The following is an 8433-nucleotide window of genomic DNA, read 5'->3' as shown; positions in this document are numbered from 1 at the left end:
GTTGTTTAACAATTCTAAAAAGCTTATTCACCTGTTTGTTCTTTGTCTGCCTGCTGTATCTTTATATAAGTCAAGCTTCACTGATGAACAGTAATGAACTAACAGCGTGAAGATTCTCTCAAAGTGAAGAGCAGACGCTGTTTTCTGGGGTCTGACGTGTCTCTTATATTTTGTTTGACATTCACAGCTTCAGTCCATTAGGGCTAATAAGCAGGGTGCTATATCACTCTGCTCTGCCTCTGTGCATTGGGATTCCGAACACGTGTGACAGAAACAGCTGGAAGCAGACAGTGTGTGTGTGGGTAGAGGCCTTATTAATATACAGCTCCTGTCTCCTGTGTGGACAGGGGGTCACACCTTCGTAATTTGGTTCTGGATCAGAAACCAATGGGCCTACCGTGTGATTTCTGAATGTTTTCTTATACATAAGTGAGATGAATCATTTCGCTGGCTCTCTCTCTCTTTCTCTCTTTCTCTCTGTCTCACACATTCTCTCAGCAAAAAGAACAGTTTACATGATTCATTTTCAGTTGCTCTTTGGACCAATCTGCATTGAAATTTCCAATGTAAGGTACAGTGTATAAACAGTGTCTAAATGTGTTTATACCCCTGGTAAACTGAAATGAAAAGTTAATTACATGGAAAAAATGTACAATCTATACACTATGTATACCAAGAGCCAAGAAAGAGAGAGCAAGAGAGGGAGAGATAGACAGCAAAAATAAAAATATTTTTCAAGAAATATGTAAATCTTTAAGCTTCATTTTGATCAAATTTACTTTCTATCCCCGCAATCAGTGTGTGTCTACCTTTAATTTTAATAGACTGAGAAGATTCCCTCTGAGTCTTGAATTAGAATTAGGCAGGCGCTATTTGGGAGGACTGCCCCCTTCTCTTGCCAAAATGTCTTCTGCTCTTGTTGCAGATGCCTTGGTCTGCACTTGTAAAATTCCGTGTTGAATCTGATCTACAAAACTGATGTTTTATTGGGTGTCTGAATATTGTGATGCCCAGTCCAGAATCTTGATTTTGAGATCACTGAAACATTTCCCTGTAGACTTGGATGCATGCCTTGCATTATTGTCATGCTGAAATGTCCATTTTTGACAATATATGGGCCTTCTCAGCCAAATCCCTCAGTTCTAACTTGGGCACCGAAATAGAAGATACAAAATCACCACAAATCAAAACAGATCAGCTTGGATTTCACTGACATCTTTTTCAATGCGATCTTCACCTCTTAGACGTCAGGCGTGAATCTATCAAGCATGTCCTTAAAACTCTATTTCTGCTACATTTTATAAGGAAAAACATGATCCAAAGTGCCAACAAGATGCAGTTAGACATGCTTTTCCTTCTTTCTGCACTGTGCGTTAAAGAGGAGGCTTCTTCCTCCAAACCTTTGACACACAGATCTATGCAGCTCAGTTTCAGTTGGAGCTGCTGAGATGAGTTATGGAGAAACTTGCGCCTTCAAGTCCGCATGCAAGCCAACTGTGAATCGCAAATCCCCACAATAATGTACTCCAAGCAGAGTCCATCGTTTGATCATATACAATGCTCCATCCGTGACCTGAAGGTGCACAGATGTATGTAAATGATGTTGAGCGTAAAGCAGATACCATAGAGAAAGTACACCCCAACAGGGTGCTGTAGAGGCTGTGGGATTATCCCAGATCACGAACAAAAAGCTGCCCTCCCTCCCTTTCACCTCCACTCTTTCCCCTGACATTGTGCCGGTGTGGATCACGTCTCTTTTGGAGGCAAGCTGAGGCCTCCACAAGCTTAGGCCTGCCTTGCGGTCACGTGGTGACGATGCAATCACCAAGCAGAGAGTGTGTGTGTGTGTGTGTGTGTGGGGGGGGGGGGGGCTCAAAGAGGAGTCTGGGATGGCCGTCATTAAGATACCATTTGTATCTGACTGGGCTCTAAAGCAGCTGAAACCGGCCGTTTGTTTCTCTGGAGCAGCTGCTGAGTGAAAAGGGGTCCAGGCTCTGATAATACAGTCCTACATCTCCTGCAGTCAGGGGTGCACAGCCTTGTCCTGGAGAGACAATACTGCCAAGAGCATTTCTAAAGACCAGGCAGTGCTACAGGTGGGGTCCACTCATTCTAAATGGATCTATTTATTCCATCTAGAGACACAAATGAGCCAAGCACTATAAAATGAAGTTTCATAAATCAAGCCAATTCAAACTCAACCACTTCTGCCCAGTATGCTGGATCAACACCCTTCCTTTAGAATATTACAATATTAGACTGTTACAGTTTTTTAGAGAGTACAATAAGCCCCATGACCTGCTGTCAAGGCTAATTCCAGCTTTTAAAATATAAGGTGAACATGTTTACAATACTGTAACTGCACAACAGATATATTCAAGCGAAATAAAAACTTTACTTCGCTTTAGCACAGGGAATGTTCAACTCCCTTCCCGGTACTGGTAATGTGCAATATTGAGACCAAAGCCCTACTTTCACTCCACTCAGATGATAATTATGACAGAAATATTTTCTGGCTGAAACTACTTATGCTAGAAACATTACAGTACACTATGCAGATCTATCAATCTTCCATTAAGTTGTGTAGTGGTGAAATAGTAAGATTTCCCACAATGCAAAGCTGGAAGCTCCATTGAAATCCTGATGCCCCACCCTACAGTCCTTTCCTTAGGTTGAACAATTTATATAAGATAGATCCAACCATGTCAGACACATCTGATGAGAAACTGTTCGGACTGTAATAAAATGAAAACAACAATCAGTCATAGCTTTTTTGTCTTTTCAAGAGGAATCACACAATTGCACAAATCTGGAAGTGATTCTTTGGTAGCTAAAACATACTGTGCCATTCAAGGGCTCAGACACAATAAACACTGTGTTTCAGATTTGTGTGTTTAAGAAAAGGGAGCGTTTTCATAGAGCGAATATCCTTTTTGGTTTCTGTCTCTGGCACACACACCCAACCGCAACCATTCAGTACGCAGCTGTTCATTACCGCGATAAAAGCAATCTCTGCCCCCAAAACGTCCGGTTGATCTCGGTTTTATTGACAATTTTGGGATCGGGAGCTGCGGTCACGGTCCCCTCGTATCTCGGTCTCACTTGAGGAAATCCCATTCTCACCTCCCCTCCTCGCGCGCCGCTGGCTGCGGCCCGTGTCGTCCTCGGCTTCAGAAAAATCAACAGCTTTGTGCCGCCACCTGACAGCGTGCCCTAATTGGCGCCGGCCCAAATCAGATGAAAAGCGAGAGACCGGGAGTTCGGGATGAGTCAGCACATCTCACAGCACCGGTCCGCAACGTCCAGAGGAGCTGCCAGGCTCAGGTCTGACCCCGGTGTGATTCACACACGGAAAAGCGCACTCAGTCTTTTTTTAAAAAAAAAACATTTCAAGGTAAAAAAGAAAACATTACAGTGGCGGGGGGGAAATGCAAGAAACATTTCTAGTGGAGCAAAGTTTTCTTCCTTACTCTTTTTTTAATGGCTTTAAATTAATCCAATCCAGTCCAATTAAAAATCCAATTAAAATGCTCGTTTAGATAACAATGTGCACCTCTTGTTTCAACTCGCCTCGATATTAAAGCAGAAAAAAACACTGCAAGCAATTACAACAACACAGAGTAGGCACTTACCCTTTCTATGATAAAGCTTTTAGATTTTTTTTTTTTTTTTTTGCAAGACTACAGAATATGCTTAAAGCCATCAGCAGTGTTCCTCCATATTTTCAGTGGCAGTTTTGCATTTTAGAAATTACACTGAATATATTACCTATATGAAACATTATTTTCTGATAAAAAGACATTGATATCAGTCATTGAAAAATGTAACGATTACATGGTAAGAACTGAGTGAAGAAGAAAGTTGTTCATTTTTGAAAAATGGAACAGAATTCACCTCTAAAATGTTGCAACTAAATGCAACTAATGCTTGACAAGCAGTTCTCTTAAGAAGGAGCTCTTAAACTCTTGAGCAATATTTCATAAATGTTTATGGCTAAGGGGCTAGTCACTCAAGTTGTAGAGCATTTGGGACCTCATTTTCATAGAGAAATTGAATTAGATGTTTGTTTTTGACTATATCTTTTGGTCTTGGACTTTCATCTTTCCCTGTATTTTTTTATTATTAACAATCTTTTATTAACAGTCCCTCATCAAGCATTCTAACCTCTCAACTGACATTTAAAACTCTAACTGAAGTTCACAATTCTAACAACTTTCTAGCCAAATGCAAGTCACACGCTGACATTCAGGGTAAAGGATTAAATACATAAATACATTAAACACATACAGGTGCAGTACTTCAGCAGGTCCAGCCAGTCTTCAATAAACAGAAGCTGGGTTATAGGCAGAGTGCACTATATCCTTTACAACATGGGACATGCACTTGATCATAACCATAACCTGGCTGTCGTTTCAGATTTTAAAAAGGGCCAAGAAGTATTTAATTACAACTATGATTGCACTCCTGGCAACTTTAGTTTATTTATGAAAAGATTGATAATCAGAATTACTAAAACTGATACCATGAAAGGAAATGAACACACAAGAAAAATGAAGGCCATTTTTGTAATAACTCAACAAAACAAAATTGCTAGTAATTGCTCTATAACAGGAAAGAATTACAAACGGCGTGTACTGAATGCTGTTTTCTAGTCAGGTTATTCTTACTTTAGCCTATTAAAGACACAATTTCAAAGCTGTACCAAGGTCGCAGAAATATATCCACACCCATGAATCCACATTACCAATATTAGCTCTAATTTTGTAAAATAACTTCCAATATGTATTTTTTGTGAGTGCCAAACATTACACTGCCTAGAGGGGCTGAACATTTGGCCTTTATATCTAGCATGTTCCTCCTATATGGATGTGAAATTATGCTAATAAAGCAAGGGCAGCTGGCTGCAGCACTGCATAGATTTGAATTAGGGATATTTTTACAGCAGAGCGTCATCCACGTTTGACGGTGATGATGTTGGCATTTAGCAAATGAAGAGATGGGATGTTGGCTTCTGTTGAGCACCCTGTCTGGGATGACTGACAAGTAGCCTGCAAAAAATTGAGACAAGAATAAGGATGAAAAAGGATGTCAAAATGTCAAGGTGAGAAGATGTTTTTTTTCAGGAATGTGTGTAGCACTTTTGAAAAGTACTTGTTCACATGTGAACAGGGGGACCATGGGAACAGTGTTTTTGAGAACAATACCCAAGGCTTGCAGTGGTTCTCTCTGTGTAAAGCCTTGAAGGGGAAATGTCTCTGTGCGGTAGAGGTAGGAACAGTCCCTCTTCTTTTGTGCTCATGCTGAGCATGCCCTGAAACCTGCCGTGGAGACGGCTGTCTTCGGAAATTGAAGTTCATGCTGAATATTATGCATTGTGCAGGGATGCCAGGACAGTATGTCTTCTCTATATTTCTTAGATAGTATTAGATATATTTCCCCTTTTACTTCAATATGCCGCCAGTCTTTAAAGGGCTAGTCTCCCTTGACATGGGTTCAATCAGCTGTGCTCACCATTAAAACAGCGTTGATAGCATCCCCTCATTATAGCATCATCTACCATTTCTCCCGTTTTTCCCACCAGGTACGGTAAAAACAGTTGACTCTGTTCTGTTCTATTCAAACACCACAGGACAGGGGAGTGAAAGGATGTAGCGCAAGACAAATCCATTTGAACCAAATTACAATTAAGAACAGCGTACATCTGCAACAGAATATTGACATCTCAAGAGTCAAGCCGGCATCAGTTGGCTCCCTGTTTTTCATGCTCTACACACACATTTTTTTTCTGCTTTTTTTCCTCCCCGCTTTTGTTTTATTTGTTTGTACTGCTGGCAAAGCAGAGAGAGAAAGCTCTATTTCTCTGTGTGTGTGAGGGGAAAGCTGGCCCCGGAGAGCAGTGTTTTGTCTTTGTTTATGTGAGACAGGTCGATCAGTCAGCGGTGTGGGGGCACGGGGGCGTCTCGCTCTGATGTTGATCTATTCTGGGTATACAGGCGCCCACGCTGGAGCTGCGCACCGGGCTTCATGGGACCGCTTTGAAGAGACGTCTCTCTGCAGTCCCATGCTACTGTAGAAAATATGCTTCCCCAAACCTAATATTATCCGTAACCAGGCCCCTCTCTCCTCGCGGTTTTGCGCCATCGCCTCTCGTCGTGCTCCTTTGAGAACGTGTGGAGGGTGGGGCCGGCTTTATTCTCCAGTTAGGGTTCGCCTGTTTTTGTGTTTTTTTGTTTTTTCTTTGGAGGGGGGGGGGGGTGTCTGTGATCCTGCATGTTCAGGAAAACACAGTTTGAGTGGCATTACAGGCTGTTTTTATTTATCTTAATGTCATATGAAGTTTAATTTTGCATTTACAGCTTCTAAAATATTGGAGATATTGTCTGCCAGTATTAGACAATAGTGACAATATAAAAGTTTATGTAAATGCAAAAAGAGTATATGTATATAACATGCTTCATTTAGTATTTTGATTTGTAGTGATTCATTTGTTACTAGGTTTGTCAACAAAAAAAAAGGAATAGAGGGGACAGCCATAACCTGAACTGAGGATGGGATTCATTTCTCAGCATTTTTAACTGCTTCAGTATTCAGAAATGAAAAGGGAACCTGTGGTATAATGAAAAAAGGGCATAACAGCTCCTTAAATGTGTGAAAGGACAAACCAGCCTGCACACCAGAAGGATTCAGGCCCACCCCGAGCGCATGTTATCTCTTACAATTTATTTCAACGGCTTTTGAACAAAAGCTCTCAGCCAAACACAATGACTGCTCTCATGCAGGCCATCTCAATAAACTGTCTGCATGACTTTTAAAACGATGTGGTTCACTTCAAAGCACATAAGCATTTGGCAGATACAGCTACCGGCAGCGGTCGGTAATCTCTCTCCTGCCTAGCTCAACGCAGCCTTGATGTATACCCCCATCTAGCGTCAGCCTACACAGAGCAAGGCGGGGAAAGCTTTATGTCTCACAAGCACTCTCTATTCATTCTATAAAGATAACTAATACTGCAGAATTAAACCGATCATTTATGATTTGTGATTCCCTGAGAAGTGCATTTTTGGCTTTTCCTATTTTGCAACATGATTCATCTTACAAGTTGAATGTCTTAAAACGTTTCAATTACTCATTTATATGCTTGTACATTTAAACAGCTGAAATGAACCTTTTGTGCAAAGCTCATTTCAGGTATCTGGGATACTGTTAGGTGATGGTTGGAGATCTGCATTAGTGCTAATTTAATGACCTTCTTTAAGTGTACACATGATGTATGGCATACCATTTCATGTTCACAACATTTTCCACTCTTCATCTTTTTCGAAAATTTCTATACAGATGACTGTTTGTGAAATGCACAAAATTAAGTAACTGGACCTAAATGCTCTATCAATGCACTATAAAAGTCTGGTGATATATACTTTGTGTGTTTATATTTATATATATACACAGACTCAGACACAGACAGAGGCCTGAAGAGTAGCTATGTCTAATGCTGATGCGGTGTGCCCACAACCCATCTACACAGGCATTAGATAATCTGAGCATTTCAAAAGTGAAATACTCCAACACTCCACAGCAGAAGAAGCAACTGGACCATACAGTGGGGAGTGGGCGGGAAATGTGGTCACCTCATGGATCAGTCCCCCTTGCAACTGCTGGGCATCACTCCTTAAGGAGGGACATGAAAGGGGATGATAATGCTCCATAATACTAATAAGCCAATGCCAAATTCTCCTCTAAATCCCCAATGTATAAGTCAATCGGGGTCACCAGCACCATTCCTGACACAACAGCTTCTGTCTGTCCCTATAAAGGATCTAGACACAGATGTGTGTTAGCAGCTAGTGTAGGGGATACACATTGCTCATACACCCAAGGGGCATTATAACTAGCTGGTCAAAGTTGCGACAGGAGAGAGATTACTGCATTCCTACTTTGGTGAGAGACTAACTACGCAACACAGTGTTTGTCAATGGGCTGGACTTCCTGTTTGTACTGTTCGCAAACCTGGCTTTTTATCTTGTGTAAGTGAGTGGATCCTTTCTACCGTTGACTTAAGAATGACCAATAACGAATGCAGTTGCTAAGCATTACTTCAAAGCATTTGCCATTTTAAGAATTTATTTTTAGGCTAAAATTTTGGAGTGTAACTAAGAAAAGAGATTGCAGGGTAAATTGCAGTCAGGCTTCATTGTGCTGCAGTCCTGTTACGCCACAGTCAGCAGTCAAGGAGTCCTTGTGACTGTTTCTCAAGGACAGTTCATCTGTTCTCCTGACTGCTAAACATTTAGTTTTGTAAGCTCTGGGTGAAAATGGTCCCAGAGTCAGCACTGTGCAAAATGGCTTTTTAATTACTACTTCAGCAACTTATATTTTATTAATCCAAATGAGGTAATAATACTCAAGAGTAGGGCTATTTAAAATACCCATTGA

The sequence above is a fragment of the Megalops cyprinoides genome, chromosome 2 (assembly GCF_013368585.1).
Source record: "Megalops cyprinoides isolate fMegCyp1 chromosome 2, fMegCyp1.pri, whole genome shotgun sequence".
Classification (NCBI taxonomy): Eukaryota; Metazoa; Chordata; class Actinopteri; order Elopiformes; family Megalopidae; genus Megalops; species Megalops cyprinoides.
The sequence above is the reverse complement of the archived record's forward strand: the minus strand, read 5'-3'. Positions refer to the sequence as shown.